The sequence below is a fragment of the Dendrobates tinctorius genome, unplaced genomic scaffold, assembly GCF_039654945.1.
Source record: "Dendrobates tinctorius isolate UK_male_01 unplaced genomic scaffold, ASM3965494v1 ptg000237l, whole genome shotgun sequence".
Taxonomy (NCBI): Eukaryota; Metazoa; Chordata; class Amphibia; order Anura; family Dendrobatidae; genus Dendrobates; species Dendrobates tinctorius.
In genome coordinates this window covers 732,703-748,507 of record NW_027361904.1, presented here as the reverse complement: position 1 = coordinate 748,507, position 15,805 = coordinate 732,703, and the positions used below count along the sequence as shown (strand labels likewise).

The window sequence follows — 15,805 nt, the reverse complement described above, 5'->3', positions numbered from 1 at the left end:
TGTCATAGGGAGGAAGGTACAGGAGCCCTGAGGGACCACACTGAGGCCATGTCATAGGGAGGAAGGTACAGGAGCCCTGAGGGGCCACACTGAGGCCATGTCATAGGGAGGAAGGTACAGGAGCCCTGAGGGGCCACACTGAGGCCATGTCATAGGGATCAAGGTACAGGAGCCCTGAGGGGCCACACTGAGACCATGTCATAGGGAGGAAGGTACAGGAGCCCTGAGGGGCCACACTGAGGCCATGTCATAGGGAGGAAGGTACAGGAGCCCTGAGGGGCCACATTGAGGCCATGTCATAGGGAGGAAGGTACAGGAACCCTGAGGGGCCACACTGAGGCCATGTCATAGGGAGGAAGGTACAGGAACCCTGAGGGGCCACACTGAGGCCATGTCATAGGGAGGAAGGTACAGGAGCCTGAAGGGGCCACACTGAGGCCATGTCATAGGGAGGAAGGTACAGGAGCCCTGAGGGGCCACATTGAGGCCATGTCATAGGGAGGAAGGTACAGGAGCCTGGAGGGGCCACACTGAGGCCATGTCATAGGGAGGAAGGTACAGGAGCCCTGAGGGGCCACATTGAGGCCATGTCATAGGGAGGAAGGTACAGGAGCCTGGAGGAGCCACACTGAGGCCATGTCATAGGGAGGAAGGTACAGGAGCCCTGAGGGACCACACTGAGGCCATGTCATAGGGAGGAAGGTACAGGAGCCCTGAGGGGCCACACTGAGGCCATGTCATAGGGAGGAAGGTACAGGAGCCCTGAGGGGCCACACTGAGGCCATGTCATAGGGATCAAGGTACAGGAGCCCTGAGGGGCCACACTGAGGCCATGTCATAGGGAGGAAGGTACAGGAGCCCTGAGGGACCACACTGAGGCCATGTCATAGGGAGGAAGGTACAGGAGCCCTGAGGGGCCATACTGAGGCCATGTCATAGGGAGGAAGGTACAGGAGCCTGGAGGAGCCACACTGAGGCCATGTCATAGGGAGGAAGGTACAGGAGCCCTGAGGGGCCACACTGAGGCCATGTCATAGGGAGGAAGGTACAGGAGCCCTGAGGGGCCACACTGAGGCCATGTCATAGGGAGGAAGGTACAGGAGCCCTGAGGGGCCACACTGAGGCCATGTCATAGGGATCAAGGTACAGGAGCCCTGAGGGGCCACACTGAGGCCATGTCATAGGGAGGAAGGTACAGGAGCCCTGAGGGACCACACTGAGGCCATGTCATAGGGAGGAAGGTACAGGAGCCCTGAGGGACCACACTGAGGCCATGTCATAGGGAGGAAGGTACAGGAGCCCTGAGGGGCCACATTGAGGCCATGTCATAGGGAGGAAGGTACAGGAACCCTGAGGGGCCACACTGAGGCCATGTCATAGGGAGGAAGGTACAGGAGCCTGAAGGGGCCACACTGAGGCCATGTCATAGGGAGGAAGGTACAGGAGCCCTGAGGGGCCACATTGAGGCCATGTCATAGGGAGGAAGGTACAGGAGAGTCCTGGGGGCTGGAGACTGAATACAGCAGCGGTCATGTGACATCAGATGTAACCACACAGAGAATAACAACTACAGCTCCTCCCATCATCAGCCGCATAAAGGGTTAATCCTCCCCAATAACAGGAGGAGGGCGCCATCTGCAGGGAGTCTGTATGTTCTCCCCGTGTTTCCTCCCGCGCTCCAGAGACTGATGGGGAATTAGATTGTGATAATGTCTGTACAGCGCTGAGGAATATGGTGGCGCCATAGAAGCGAGTGACAGAAACACACACATACCTCAACCTGCAGAGCGGCCGTGTGCGGACAGGACCTGCGTGACGTCACAGTCATGTGATCAGTCACATGGGGGGGCAGTCACATGATCAGGGGCGGAGCTCCAGGTGTCTCAGACTGCAGACACTGAGACACCTGGAGCTCCGCCCCTGATCATGTGACTCCTTCCCATGTGACTGATCACATGACTGTGACGTCACGCAGGTCCTGTCCGCACACGGCGGGGCCGCTCTGCAGGTGGAGGTATGTGTGTGTTTCTGTCACTCGCTTCTATGGCGCCACCATATTCCTCAGCGCTGTACAGACATTATCACAATCTAATTCCCCATCAGTCTCTGGAGCGCGGGAGGAAACACGGGGAGAACATACAGACTCCCTGCAGATGGCGCCCTCCTCCTGTTATTGGGGAGGATTAACCCTTTATGCGGCTGATGGTGGGAGGAGTTGTAGTTGAAGAGGCTGAAGGTTTCTTATTCCGCAATTTTTTCTTTTCTGTTTTTTTTATAGGTTTAACAACAAAGTAAGCCTCACACTAATAAAACACACAATGCAGTGCGGCGCCCTGATCTGAATACACTTAAAAACAGCTACTAAAACTGGCACAAAAATGGGCATCACAGAGCGTTAAATAAAGGGTTAAACGACTGGGCCACTGATCTCACACTAAGGGCTCATGATTGCGAGAGACTCGCACAAAAGTCCAGAACTGCCGCCGACATTCGGACCGGAGCCTGCGACTACACTGTGTTCCAAATTATTATGCAAATAATATTTCCTCCTATTTTCTGTAAATTACCTATATGAATTGCCGTCATTGTTATTTTCCAGTCATCTAATATTCTAGTATAATTGCAATGTTTTTGAACAAACTGCCTATGAAAACAGTATATTTTTCAAAATAATAAACACTCAGAATGCATGTTCCAAATTATTGTGCACAGCAGAGTTTTCAACCTTTTTATTTTTATTTTGAACAAAAAAATGGTCAATTGTGAAATCAAACAGTTTTCAAGTCAAAGCTTTCTTCTCGGTGATGTTCCATTTGCACATAGGAGCCCTTCTGAACTGAAGCTTCTGAACCCTCTCGTCCATTGAATTTGTCAGTTTCTGGATGGTTTGTGCTTCCATTGTTTTGCCTGTGGACAGAATCCCCTCCCAGAGCTGTTGCTTAGATGTGAGCTGCCTCCCGCCATCATAGACGCTCCTTGTGATGATGCTCCAGAGGTTCTCAATGGGGTGGAGGTCAGGGGAAGATGGTGGCCACACCATAAGTTTGTCCTCTTTTATGCCCATAGCAGCCAGAGATGCAGATGTGTTATTTGCAGCATGAGACGGTGCATTATCAGGCATTTAAATGATCTTGCTGCGGAAAGCACGGTTCTTACTCTTGGACCATGGCAGGAAGTGCTGTTCTAGAAACTCCACATAGATTATGGAGGTCATCTTTACCCCTTCAGGGATCCTAAAGGGGCCGACAATCTCTCTCTCCATGATTCCAGCCCAAAACATTACTCCACCTCCTCCTTGTTGGCGCCTTAGCCATGTTTTCATGGGGTGTCCATCAACCAGCCATCCTCCACTCCATCCATCTGGACCATCGAGCGTTGCACGGCACTCATCTCATCGGTGAGCAAAACAGTTTGGAAGTCAGTCTTCTTGTCTCGTTTGGCCACTGGAGCCGTTTCTGCTTGTGTGCAGTGGATAGAGGTGGTCGACAGGATGGCTTACGCACAGCTGCAAACCTCTGAAGGACCCTGCATCTTGTTCAGGGACGTTGGAGGCACCAGCAGCTTCAAAAACTTGTCTGCTGCTATGACAAGGCATTTTTGCAGCTGCTCTTTTAACCTGACGCAATTGCCTGTTGGAAAGAGTCCTCAATTTTTCCTTATCAGCACGCACACATGTGTGCTGGGAATCAGCTACATACTACTTGATTGTGCGATGATCACGGTGAAGTGTCTTGGCAATGTTGATTGTAGTCATGCCTTGACCTACATACTCCACAATCTGTTGCTTCTCAGCAGCCGACACATCCTTTTTCTTTCCCATTTTGGCAAAAAATGTCGGCTGCTTAATAATGTGGAACAGCCTTCTTAAGTAGTCTTGCCTTTATTTGGACACACCTGCCAAACTAATTTGCACAGGTATCTACAATTGCTTTCAGTGATATAAAGAGCGCTGACACACATCACCATCAATGAGTTTAAATGACAAACAAAAAAATTCTAACCTTATCACTCCGAAACTCTTTTTGCATAATAATTTGGAACACAGTTTACATAGAAATGCAGTGCCCGGTTTTCATGCGAGAGGCTTGCACGAGAATCGTGCGAGTGTCTCGCAAGTGAGTATGAGCGCTAAGAATACACAGATAGTGATGCCTCATATCAAACCCAGGTCCATCCAGCCTGGCCCAAATGGGTTCTGGGCATCAGAACTGGCATGATAGTTTAGAATAGATTGGAGGGGTGCGAGAGTGTTAGAGGGGAGGCCACAGAGCAGGAGGTTGCATTAGTCCAGGCGGGAGATGATGAGAGATGATGAGGGCATAGACTAGGGTTTTTGCAGATTCTTGGTTGAGGAATGTACGGATCCGTAAAATGTTTTTGAGTTGAAGTCGGCAGAAAGTGGAAAGGGCTTGGATATGTGGTTTGAAAGAGAGATCAGTGTCAAGGATAACCCCGAGGCAGCGAGCTTGTGCGACTGGAGAGAGTGGGCAGCTATTTAACCCCTTCACCCCCAAGGGTGGTTTGCACGTTCATGATCGGGCCAATTTTTACAATTCTGACCACTGTACCTTTATGAGGTCATAACTCTGTAACGCTTCTATGGATCCCGGTGATTCTGACATTGTTTTCTCGTGACATGTTGTCCTTCATGTTAGTGGTAAAATTTCATTCAAATAACTTGCGTTTATTTGTGAAAAAAACGGAAATTTGGCAAAAATTTTGAAAATTTCGCAATTTTCCAACTTTGAATTTTTATGCCCTTAAATCACCGAGATACGGCACACAAAAAACTTGATAACTAACATTTCCCACATGTTTACTTTGCATCAGCACAATTTTGGAACCAAAATTTTTTTTTGTTAGGAAGTTATAAGGGTTAAAAGTTGACCAGCGATTTCTCATTTTTACAACACCATTTTATTTTTAGGACCACATCACATTTGAAGGCACTTTGAGGGGTCTATATGATAGAAAATACCCAAAAGTGACACCATTCTAAAAACTGCACCCCTTAAGGTGCTCAAAACCACATTCAAGAAGTTTATTAACCCTTTAGGTGCGTCACAGGAATTTTTTTGAATATTTAAAAAAAAATGAACATCTAACTTTTTTTCACAAAAAAAATACTTCAGGTTCAATTTTTTTTATTTTACCAAGGGTAACAGGAGAAATTGGACTGCAAAAGTTATTGTGCAATTTGTCCTGAGTATGCTGATACCTGATTTGTGGGGGGGAACAACTCTTTCGGCGCATGGCAGAGCTCAGAATGGAAGGAGCGCCGTTTCACTTTTTCAATGCAAAATTGGCTGGAATTCAGATCGGACGCCATGTCACGTTTGGAGAGTCCCTGATGTACCTAAACAGTGGAAACCCCCTACAAGTGACCCCATTTTGGAAACTAGACCCCCCAAGGAACTTATTTAGATATGTGGTGAGAACTTTGAACCCCCAAGGGCTTCACAGAAGTTTATAACATAAAGCCGTACAATTAAAATATCATATTTTTTCCACAAAAATGATCTTTTCACCCTCAATTCTTATTTTTCCAAGGATAACAGCACCCTAAAAGTTATTGTGCAATTTGTCCTGAGTACGCTGATACCCCACATGTGGGGGTAAACCACTATTTGGGCGCATAGCAGAGCTCGGAAGGGAAGCAGCGCCATTTGACGTTTTTGGCTGGAATTGTGATCGGACACCATGTCGCGATTGGAAAACCCCTGATGTACCTAAACAGTGGAAACCCCCCACAAATGACACCATTTTGGAAACTAGACCCCCTAAGGAACTTATCTAGATGTGTGGTGAGAACTTTGAACCCCCAAGGGCTTCACAGAAGTTTATAACATAAAGCCGTACAATTAAAAAATCATAAAAATCATATTTTTTCCACAAAAATGATCTTTTCACCCTCAATTCTTATTTTTCCAAGGGTAACAGGACCCTAAAAGTTATTGTGCAATTTGTCCTGAGTACGCTGCTACCCCACATGTGGGGGTAAACCACTATTTGGGCGCATGGCAGAGCTCGGAAGGGAAGCAGCGCCATTTGACGTTTTTGGCTGGAATTGAGATCGGACACCATGTCGCGATTGGAAAACCCCTGATGTACCTAAACAGTGGAAACCCCCCACAAATGACCCCATATTGAAAACTAGACCCCCTAAGGAACTTATCTAGATGTGTGGTGAGCACTTTGAACCCCCAAGGGCTTCACAGAAGTTTATAATGCCAGGGCATGAAAATAAAAAAATCGTATTTTTTCCACAAATATGATCAATTAGTCCCCAATTTTTTTATTTTCCCAAGGGTAACAGGAGAAATTGAACCCCAAACGTTGTTGTCCAATTTGTCCTGAGTACGCTGACACCCCATATGTGGGAGAAAACTACTGTTTGGACACACGTCAGGGCTTGGAAGGGAAGTAGTGACGTTTTGGAATGCAGACTTTGATGGAATGGTCTGCAGGTGTCATGTTGCCTTTGGAGAGCCCCTAATGTACCTAAACAGTGGAAACACCCACAAATGACCCCATTTTGGAAACGAGAACCCCTAAGGAACTTATCTAGATGTGTGCTGAGCACTTTGAACCCCCAAGTGCTTCACAGAAGTTTATAACGCTCGGACGTGAAAATATAAAAATCATTTTTTTCCACAAAAATGATATTTTTGCCTCCAATTTTTTATTTTCCTAAGGGTAACAGGAGAAATTGGACCCCAAAAATTGTTTTGCAATTTGTCCTGAGTAGGCTGATACCCTACATGTGGGGGTAAAACACTGTTTGGGCGCATGGCAGAGCTTGGAAGGGAAGGAGCACCATATGACTTTTTCAACTCAGAATTGGCTGGAATTGAGATCAGACGCAATGTTGCATTTGGAGAGCCCCTGATGTGCCCAAACAGTGGAAACCCCCAATTCTAACTCCAACCCGAACCCCAACACACCCCTAACCCTAATCTCAGCCCTAACCCTAGCCCTAACCCTAATGGAAAAATGGAAATAAATAACATTTTTTAAATTATATTATTTTTCCCTAACTAAGGGGGTGATAACGGGGGGTTTGATTTACTATTTATGGCGGTTTTTATGTTTGGCAGCTGTCGCACGCTAAAAGACGCTTTTTATTGTAAAAATAGTTTTTGTATCACCACATATTGAGAGCTATAATTTTTACGTATTTTGACCCACCGAGTCATATGAGGTCTTATTTTTTGCGGGACGAGTTGACGTTTTTATTGGTACCATTTTCGGGCACGTGACATTTTTTGATCGCTTTTTATTCCGATTTTTGGGACGCAGAATGAACAAAAACCAGCGTTTCATGAATTTCTTTTGGGGGAGTGCGTCTACACCGTTCCGCGTGCGGTAAAGTTGATAAAGCGGTTTTATTCTTCGGGTCAGTACGGTTACAGCGATACCTCATTTAGGTCGTTTTTTTATGTTTTGTCGGTTTTATGCAATGAAAACTATTTTATATAAAAAATAATTATTTTTGCATCGCTTTAGGCTGAGTTCACACGTGGCGTTTTTTTCGCGTTTCCGCGGCGGTTTTAACCGCGCGATTTTGCCACGAAAACGCGAAAAATAAGCATCCCATGCATTCCTATGGGATTCCGCAATGCTGTACTAATGCTGCGGTTTTTACCACGGCGGAATCGCTTCGCGGTAAAAACCGCAGCATGCTCATTAATTTGCGGAATCGCGGCGATCCCGCACCCATAGGAATGCATTGTTCCGCTTACTTTCCGCGTGTGGCTGTGCCCACCATGCGGAAAGTAAGCAGAACATTTGCGGATGGTACCCACGGTCCGGAGGAGAGGAGTCTGTCCTCCGGGCTTTGGGTACCATATCCCTGTAAAAAATAGAATTTAAAAATAAAAAATATTGTTATTCTCACCCTCCGACGTCCCGCGCAGTCTTCCTGCTTCTCTTCACGCTCTCGTTCCCAGTAGTCCTTTGCGAAAATGCCCGCGATGGCGTCCGTTCTCGCGGGATCGCGAAGTCTCGCGGTCATTCGCGCGACGTCATCGCGAATTACCGCGAGACGTCACGATCCCGCGAGAACTGACGTCATCGCGGGCATTTTCGCAGAGGATTACTGGGAACGGATGCGCGGGACGTCGGAGGGTAAGAATAACACCATTTTTTATTTTTTTTTTACATTCTATCTTTTACTATTGATGCCGCATAGGCGGCCTCAGTAGTAAAAAGTTGTTCACACTTGTCAAACACTATGTCTGACGAGTGTGACCAACCTGTCAATCAGTTCTCCAAGCGATGCTACAGATCGCTTGGAGAACGCTAGCATTTTGCAAGCTAAATACGCTTGCAAAATGCTAGTTTTTCCGCGGGAAAATCGTGGGAATTTAAAATGCGATTTTCCCGCGGACTGGAATTCCGGAATTCTCGCGGTAATTTCCGCGAGAGTTCCGGTACGTGTGCACTTAGCCTTATTCTGCGAGCTATAACTTTTTTATTTTTTCGCTGATGATGCTGTGTGGCAGCTCGTTTTTTGCGGGACAAGATGACGTTTTCAGCGATACCATGGATATTTATATGCGTCTTTTTGATCGCGCGTTATTACACTTTTTGTTTGGCGCTATGATAATAAATCATTATTTTTTGCTTCGTTTTTTATTTTTATTTTTTAAGGGGTTCGCTAAAGGGGTTAACTAATGGGGCAGTTTTATAGGGCGGGTCGTTACGGACGCGGCGATACCTAATATGTGTACTTTTATTGTATTGTTTTGGGGGTTTTTTATTTTCAAAAAATGAATTTATTGGGGAATATTTTTTTTTTTTTTTTTTTTTTTTACTAATTTATTTGGCGATTTTTTTTAAAATTATTTTTACACTTTCTTTTTATTTTTTTTTACTTTATTACATAGTCCCAGGTGGGACATCACTGTCCTGTGACAGATCGCTGATCTGTCACATCACAGATCACTGTGACAGATCTGTCACAGGCATTAAAGAGGACTTCCTCTTGCCTGCGCTTTGCAGGCACTGAGGAAGCCAGCTTCCTGCAGGCCCCCGAAGGCCCCCGTCGCCATCTTGGATTCGGGGGCCTAGAGGAAAGGAGCCCCCCGCAGCAGCGCTGCACATTGCGCTGCCGTGGGGGGCTCAGGGAAGCACGGAGGGAGCCCCCTCCCTGCCGATGCTTCCCTTTAACTCCCGGTACACCGCGATCATGTTTGATCGCAGTGTGCAAGGGGTTAACGTGTCGGGGGCGGTCCGTGACCGCCCCTGACACATAGTGCCGGGTGTCAGCTGTGATAATCAGCTGACACCCGGCCGCGATCAGCGGCGCTCACCAAGTGGGGGCCGCTGATCGCGCTAGACGTACTATCCCGTCCATGGGCATAGGGGCCTGGGTCCCATGGATGGGATAGTACGTCTGATGTCAGGAAGGGGTTAATGGATAGGTCCGTTGGGGGGGGTCGCATGAGATGGGGGGGAAAGATGATGAATTCTGTTTTGTCCATATTAAGTTTTAGAAATCTAGCGGAGAAGAAGGATGAAATAGCAGACAGACATGGAGGGATTCTGTTTAGTAGGGAGGTGATATCTGGTCCAGAGATGTAGATCTGTGTGTCATCAGCATAGATGTGATACTGAAAGCCGTGAGATTCTATGAGCTGTCCGAGGCCGAAGGTGTAAATGGAGAAGAGCAGGGGCCCTAGGACTGAACCTTGCGGGACTCCGATGGATAGGGGGCGAGTTGAGGAGGTGGTGTGCGAGTGGAAGACGCTGATTGTCCGGTCTGTTAGGTATGACGAGATCCAGGATAGGGCCATGTCTGTGATGCCAAGAGATGAGAGGGTCTGTAGTAGTAAGGAGTGGTCCACTGTGTCAAAGGCAGAGGACAGGTCCAGGAGGAGGAGGACAGAGTAGTGTCGCTTGGCCTTGGCGGCTAGTCATTGTTGACCTTAGTTAGGGCAGTTTCAGTGGTGTGACCGGAAGCCTGTTTGTAAGCGGTCGAAGAGGGAGCAAGAAGAGAGGTGGGAGGACAGTTCAAGATGGCTGTGTTCCAGTAGTTTTGAGGCATAGGGGAGAAGAGATATAGGGCAATAGCTAGATACAGAGGATGGGTCAATAGAGGGCTTTTTGAGAATAGGTGTGATTGAGGCATGTTTAAGGCGTGGGATAGGATCGGGTCAAGTGCACAGGTAGTGACATGTGATCTTGAGAGTAGAGTGGAGACTTGGTCTTCTGTAATGGTGGAGAAGTTGGTTTTGGAGGAGGAGGGCTGGGCAGGTAGGAGAAAGGGCTCTGGGGGTTGTCGACCAAAACTGTCTCTGATGTTATCAATCTTCTGCTTGAAAAATCAGGCAAAGTCTTCAGCTGAGATGAGTGGAGAGGGAGGAGGTGCTGGGGGGCGGAGGAGAGAATTGAAGGTGTTGAATAACTGTTTAGGGTTGCGAGACAGGGAGGATATGAGAGATGAGAAGTAGGTTTGTCAGCTGTGGCGAGTGTGGTCTTGAAAGTAGTGAGGGACTGAAGGATTAACAAATTTCCTAACAGCAGTTAAAAGTAATTTAAGGGGTGGTGTTGTTAAAATGGTATAATTCTACAGGTTTCCAAATATCTCAACCCTTCAAAGACCCTTAAAATGGTATAAGTCTGTAAAAAATAGGTTTTGTTTCCTTGAAAATAATGAAAAATTGCTGCTACATTTTAACCCTACTAATGTCAATGGGAGCAGACCACAACACCATTATGGGGGATGTAAGGGTGGCGTGAGTTCAGTAACCCAAAGTCATTTAACCCCTTAAAAACATCAGTTACTTATTCAAATCTGTGAAAATCGGCTGTCTGCCCTCTTTGATGCCAGTTTTGATGCCCAGAACCCATTTGGGCCAGGCTGGAGGGACCGGGGTTTGATGTGGGGCTCCCTGTTCTGTATGTCCGCAGTGTGAGATCGTGGCCCAAAATCATTTAACCCTTTATTTAACACTCTTTGGTGCCCATTTTTGTGCCAGTTTTATACTTTTTGTAGCTGTTTTTAAGTGTATTCACTTCAGGGCGCCGCACTGCATTTGTATGTTATTATTGTGATGCTTACTTTTGTTGTTAAACCTATAAAAACAGAAAATAAAAAATAAGAAACAAACTTCAGTCTCGTTTGTAGTTGTTATTATCTGTGTGGTTACATCTGATGCCCCTGCTGTATTCAGACTTCAGCCCCCAGGACTCTCCTGTACCTTCCTCCCTATTATTATTATTATTATAGTGCCATTTATTCCATGGCGCTTTACATGTGAGGAGGGGTATACAGTGTGGCCAAAAGTATTGACACCCCTGTAATTCTGTCAGATAATACTCAGTTTCTTCCTGAAAATGATTGCAAACACAAATTCTTTGGTATTATTATCTTCATTTAATTTGTCTTAAATGAAAAAACACAAAAGAGAATGAAGCAAAAAGCAAAACATTGATCATTTCACACAAAACTCCAAAAATGGGCCAGACAAAAGTATTGGCACCCTCAGCCTATTACTTGGTTACACAACCTTTAGCCAAAATAACTGCGACCAACCGCTTCCGGTAACCATCAATGAGTTTCTTACAATGCTCTGCTGGAATTTTAGACCATTCTTCTTTGGCAAACTGCTCCAGGTCCCTGATATTTGAAGGGTGCCTTCTCCAAACTGCCATTTTTAGATCTCTCCACAGGTGTTCTATGGGATTCAGGTCTGGACTCATTGCTGGCCACCTTAGAAGTCTCCAGTGCTTTCTCTCAAACCATTTTCTAGTGCTTTTTGAAGTGTGTTTTGGGTCATTGTCCTGCTGGAAGACCCATGACCTCTGAGGGAGACCCAGTTTTCTCATACTGGGCCCTACATAAAGGTACTGTCACACTTAGCGATGTACCAGCGATCCCGACCAGCGATATGACGCGGTCAGGATCGCTGGTACATCGCTAAGTGGTCGCTAGTGAGCTGCCACACAGGCAGATCTCACCATCGACATCGCTGCGGACGGGGGTCGCTACTTACCTGTCACACTAGGCGATCCTGCGTCCTCCCGCCCGGCTCCACGCTCGTCGCTCGTCTCTCCACAGGAAGCCCAGCAGGAAGCTGACGACGAGAAGCGGTCCTGAACGTTCTCGCGCAATCAGCGATAACCAGCGGGGGAGCGGGTCGTTGGTAAGTATCAGACACAGCGATATCACTAGCAATATCGCTATAACGTCACAAGTTATAGCGATATTGCTAGCGATATCGCTTAGTGTGACAGCACCTTTATGCTGCAAAATTTGTTGATGGTCTTCAGACTTCATAATGCCATGCACACGGTCAAGCAGTCCAGTGCCAGAGGCAGCAAAGCAACGCCAAAACATCAGGGAACCTCCGCCATGTTTGACTGTAGGGACCGTGTTTTTTTCTTTGAATGCCTCCTGTAAACTCTATGTTGATGCCTTTGCCCAAAAAGCTCTACTTTTGTCTTATCTGACCAGAGAACATTCTTTCATAACGTTTTAGGCTTTTTCAGGTAAGTTTTGGCAAACTCCTGCCTGGCTTTTTTATGTCTCGGGGTAAGAAGTGGGGTCTTCCTGGGTCTCCTACCATACAGTCCCTTTTCATTCAGACGCTGACGGATAGTACAGGTTGACACTGTTGTACCCTCGGACTGCAGGGCAGCTTGAACTTGTTTGGATGTTAATCGAGGTTCTTTATCCAACATCTGCACAATCTTGCGTTGAAATCTCTTGTCAATTTTTCTTTTCCGTCCACATCTAGGGAGGTTAGCCACAGTGCCATGGGCTTTAAACTTCTTGATGACACTGCGCACGGTAGACACAGGAACCTTCAGGTCTTTGGAGATGGACTTGTAGCCTTGAGATTGCTCATGCTTCCTCACAGTTTGGTTTCTCAAGTCCTCAGACAGTTCTTTGGTCTTCTTTCTTTTCTCTATGCTCAATGTGGTACACACAAGGACACAGGACAGAGGTTGAGTCAACTTTAATCCATGTCAACTTGCTGCAAGTGTGATTTAGTTATTGCCAACACCTGTTAGGTGCCACAGGTAAGTTACAGGTGCTGTTAGTTACACAAATTAGAGAAGCATCACATGATTTTTCGAACAGTGCCAATACTTTTGTCCACCCTCTTTGTTATGTTTGGTGTGGAATTATATCCAATTTGGCTTTAGGACAATTCTTTTTGTGTTTTTTCATTTAAGACAAATTAAATGAAGATAATAATACCAAAGAATTTGTGTTTGCAATCATTTTCAGGAAGAAACTGAGTATTATCTCACAGAATTGCAGGCGTGTCAATACTTTTGGCCACAACTGTGCGTAATAAAAACAAGTACAGTAATCTTAAACAATACAAGTTACGACTGGTACAGGACGAGAGAGGACCCTGCCCGCGAGGGTCACAATCTACAAGGGATGGGTGGTAGAGCTGGTCGTGCAGCGGTTTTGTGGATCGGTGGATACTGCAGGTTCTAGGCTTGTCGGAAGAGGTAGGTCTTCAGGTTAATATTGAAAGTTTCGATGTTAGGCAAGAGTCTGATATGTTGTGGTAGAGAGTTCCAGAGTAGGGGTGATACCCGGGAGAAATCTTGTATGCGATTTTGAGAAGAGGAGATAAGAGGTTTGGTGTAGTGACCACTATGTCCGCTAGAGGGGGTGTCCCAGGACGGGCCTACAGGCATATCCGTTGTGGTAATGGGTATACGATGCTGAATGACCGCTATGTATCCCATTGCTTACACAATAAAACAACATCCCTCTGGAATCAGTTTCTCTCCATCCACGGTTTCCAAAGTGTTTCAAAAGTTTTCACACTTTTCCTTTTTTCATAAATATCCTTTTCCATATTAATAACCACATCAGACTGTCTATAAAATTCCCGCAGAGGCGGCGGTTCCCCACTCAACCAGTGCCTGGCAATCAACTTACGTGCAACATACAATAATCTAGCTATGGCCAGTTTATGATGATTTGGAACTCGGATCTCCTCCACATAACCCAAAATATATATCACAGGATCCCATGTGATTGTACATCCATACGATTTCCCAATTGCTTCTCCCACCTCCAACCAATATGCATTCAGTCTCGTACATTGCCATAACATGTGCAGAATCCCTGCCCCCTCGGACTGGCACCTAGGACACTCAGAAGTCTGTCTCAGCCCTGCCTTATAAAGCCTATCTGGAGTTCTATATACTCTGTGAAGCACATATATCTGTGAAAGTCTACCCGGCTCACTTAATGATAACTGAGGAATATATTCCATGATATCTTCCCATTTATCCTCCTCTATCCTTCCCAACTCTTCCTCCCATTTCTCTTTTGCCTTAATAGGGAATCTATTAAGAAAGGTATATAACAAATCCCTATAAATATCCGAGACTACCCCTTTCGTTCCTCCCGTCGCACAGATATAGTCCACCAGAATATCTCTACAAATTCCCATATCCATCGTTTTACTCTGCGCCAGATAGGCATGTCTCAACTGTCCATATTGAAACCTACAGGTCTTCTGCAACCCATAACTCCCCTGCAGTGTCTCAAAGGATAACAGTCCTCATGTGTCCTGAATCTGAGCCACATATTGAATACCTAATGATATCCAATTTTTGAATTCCCCCATTTTAATAAATTCAGGTAGTACTTCATTGTTCCATATTGGGGAGAGATTTGTTAATAGTCCCACTTCTCTTGTCTTTTTAATTGCCTCCCATACTTTGTGAACCAGTATCAAAGTAGGATAGGCCGCACCAAACTTCCCAAATCCCCCTGCCTCCAGACCCTGAACCAATGGGTCCCTTCCCACCAACCAAACCAAAATCCGCTGGACCGAACCCAGTCCATTCACCTCTCTCCAACCTCTCATCTGCTGACCCTGTGGTGCCAAAAAATAAATCCAGGGATTCGGAAGGGCCAGTCCCCCCCCCATCTTTAGGCCTCTGCAGGAATTCCAGCCTAATTCTTGGCTGTTTCCCGCTATGTATCCCAAGGTAGGTGGCCTTGAGATGCAGGCTCGAGTATTGATCAGCAGAGGTACTGCTGACGTTTCCGTTACAATGTGTCAGGGAAGCCTGTGTGTGGATGTGTGTAATAGGACCTTTAGTGAGGTCATAGCCATGTGATCACCTGTGGGTGTGGTTATGGACCATATAAGGGACCTGAGGTCTGGTCACATGAGAGAGAGCGCATGGATCTGATTGAGCCATGTGGAAGGTCCCGGCAGGCCTATGTGGAGGAAGGTGTGCTACGTTCCTGAAGACCACGTGCTGAGGCTGCTGTCCCGGTGAGGCCTATGTATACTGGCTGTATGTGAGGAGGGATAAGCCTCCTGTGTTTTGCTGAGGCTCCAGGACTGAGCCTGAAATCATGGACACTTATGCTTTCTTTCGCCTGATCTAAAGGCTATTCCTTATGTTATGTGCTGGTTTATGGGTTATGGAGCAATGAACCCTGAGAACTTTTAAAAGGAACGTGCCTCCTGATTGATTCCCGTGGCTCCTGAGCGAGTTGAATCCCTACAATGGGGAGTAGAGAAGGAGATCTTGTGAGGATCGGAGGTTTCGTGCAGGTAAGTACCGGGAGACGAGGTCACAGATGTATGGAGGACTCAGGTTGTGGATGGCTTTGTATGTCATGGTTAAGGTTTTGAACTGGAGTCTTTGGGTAATGGGGAGCCAGTGCAGGGATTGACAGAGGGGAGAGGCCAGGGAATAGCGGGGGACAGGTGGATTAGTCGGGCAGCAGAGTTTAGAATAAATTGGAGGGGTGCAAGGCGGGAGATGATGAGGGCATGGACTAGAGTTTTTGCAGATTCTTGGT

At 46.5% G+C, this 15,805-nt stretch overlaps 2 protein-coding genes across 2 annotated transcripts in view; one reads left to right on the top strand and one right to left on the bottom strand.

Moving 5' to 3' along the window:
* The window catches only part of LOC141060477 (uncharacterized), a 31,118-nt gene extending 29,281 nt beyond the window's left edge, over positions 1 to 1,837 (bottom strand). Inside the window, 1 exon segment of the mRNA XM_073556740.1 lies at positions 1,775 to 1,837. The gene's annotated coding sequence lies outside the window, so the exon portion shown is untranslated.
* Positions 1,838 to 1,888: 51 nt separating this feature from the next.
* LOC141060491 (uncharacterized) overlaps positions 1,889 to 15,805 on the top strand; it is a 108,238-nt gene continuing 94,321 nt past the window's right edge. Inside the window, exon 1 of the mRNA XM_073556754.1 lies at positions 1,889 to 2,014. The gene's annotated coding sequence lies outside the window, so the exon portion shown is untranslated. The remainder of the gene's footprint in view (positions 2,015 to 15,805) is intronic.